This window comes from Penaeus japonicus, unplaced genomic scaffold, assembly GCF_977035675.1.
Source record: "Penaeus japonicus unplaced genomic scaffold, GWHDUDI00000001_assembly GWHDUDI00000018, whole genome shotgun sequence".
In the NCBI taxonomy this organism is placed as follows: domain Eukaryota; kingdom Metazoa; phylum Arthropoda; class Malacostraca; order Decapoda; family Penaeidae; genus Penaeus; species Penaeus japonicus.
This window is the reverse complement of record NW_028234420.1, coordinates 12,713,926-12,716,425: the sequence shown is the minus strand read 5'-3', so window position 1 is coordinate 12,716,425 and position 2,500 is coordinate 12,713,926.

Here is a 2,500-nt window from a genome sequence, read left to right as displayed (position 1 = left end):
AACACAATTAGCGTACCTAGAGGACAGGGCAAATATCAACAGATTAAAATTAGAATTAAAATCAACAACTATGAACTTATAAGGAAATAAATAGAAGTACAGAAGTATCATTTAATATTAGGAAAAAAATAGCATCAAAAACCAATCCTGTAATACAATATCCTAATAACACAGTGGAATTACTTGGGGTAATGACTCGAGATACAATAAAATTATACATAGTTATATATATATATATATATATATATATATATATATATATATATATATATATAGAGAGAGAGAGAGAGAGAGAGAGAGAGAGAGAGAGAGAGAGAGAGAGAGAGAGAGAGAGAGAGAGAGAGAGAAATATACCACCTTGCACAACAGAAGCTTCTTTCATTGAAGTTTTAAATATTATAATATTTGGAGACTTCAATTTTCCCTTTATTGATTGAGAAACAAAGAAAATCAAAAGTGAAGCAAATGCCACTAGAGATGAGAAACAATAAGCAAAATTGTTTCTAGATTTTGAAGAAACAATTGACCTAAACCATATAATTAAAATCCTAACAAGGGAGGAAAATATACTTGACAACATACATACAACATACTATCAATCTATACAGCTCAGCCAGACCACAATAGCGTGGAAATAACAATCAATTAGAATTATAGAAAGATAGTGAAACACAAATATCCCAAGTATAAAAATCTAAAATCTTTAAACTTCAGTCATAGTAAAATAGACTTGACAATAATAAATAAATCACTTGAGGTATCACTGAAAGATATTGAAATCCTACTAACACTAGGCGATATGCTGAAGGACTTTTACGATGCTTGCGAGAATGTTTGAAAAAATGTGAGAACAGATCATGTCAAACAGGAAAGGATTAGAGCTGAGATTGAAGAAATGAAAGACAGATTTTTAAAAAATTCTATAAATAACCAAAAATTGTTGAAAAAAGGGCAGTTTAAGAAATGAATACTTCATCTCTTATGCAAAAAAAGACAAATTAAAGGAAAGAGCAGAAATTGGGCCTCAAGAATAATGGTGCTTTGGTAATTGATTCATAGGAAATGGCTAATTTACTCAAAATACACTATGACATTTTTATGTGTGTGTGTTCTTCCTAGAAAAGAAAGAAATATCAGATCATGAACATTTCAAAATGATTAACGAAACTGAAAATCTCGCAGATTTAACTTTCAATGAAAGAGATATCCTTGAGGCAATTAAAGATATTGCAACAAATTCAGCAGCTGTATCAGAGGAAATTCCAGCAATTAAAAAATGCAAAGAGGCCATAACAAAACCGTTGGTAACCTTTTGAATTAAATCCTTGGACACGGGATCATTCTTACTATACTGAAGCAAGGTAACATAATCCCTATATATAAAGGTGGAAACAAAGACCAGGGAAAAGACTACAGACCAGTGACATTAACATCTCACGTAGTATTTTTTTTTTTTTTTTTTTTTTAAGTGTTCAAATGACAAACAAGATAAATCCGGGACATGGTTTTTGTAATGGTAGATCCTGTTTATCCCAAATTCTGACGCACTGCGAATACATATTAAGGGACTTGACTGAAATTAATTGATGTAATATGCCCTTTTTTTTTTAAAAGCTTTCGATATAGTAGATCACGGAATTCTAATTCGTAAAATTAAGGACAATGGAATCAGTGGAAAAGTGGGAAGATGTATACAAAATTTCCTAACAAAACGCAAGCAAGATAAGTGGATTTTTTTCCAATGTATCAAATGTATTAGGTGGAGTGCCACAGGGGTCCGCTCTGGGGCCTCTGTTGCTCTTAATCGTGTTTGGTGACATTGACAAAGGTATTAAACACTTACATTTGCAGATGATACAAGGATAAGTACATCAATAAATTTATTAGATATGGAAGACAGATTAAATGAGGATCTACATACCACCTGTAATTGGGCAAAATAAAACTATGAAATTCAGTGCTGATGAATTTGAAATTATAGGGTAAAGTCTAACTGGAAATCTGAGACCAAGATCATATGTGGTTGAGAGAAAAGAGATTAAGGAGAAACAAATAGTAAAAGATCTAAGACTTTATATGAGCAATGGCATGAACTTCAGTCACCATATAGAGCAGACAGTCAGAAAAGGAAACATTGTGAGTGGATGGGTGATGGGGATTTTTAACACAAGGGATCCAGAACACCTTCTCCCACTATGGAAAACACTAGTGATTCCAAGATTGGAATATTGATGCCAAGTATAGAGTCCAAGTCTTACAAAAAATAAGATGTTACTAAAACAAGTTCAAAAAGGTTTTACAAGAAAAATATGCAACATGATAGGTCTTAGCTACTGGGAGAGACTATTCTCACTACACAGACATAGAGAAAAATGCTTTGTTATATATGTATGGATCATTGGAAATCTAGCACCAAATCCAAGAGATGTAAAGGAAAGGTAAAATAAAGGTAGGGAAGAACATACCACCGTACTGAGATAAGTGCTCAAACATCACTGTT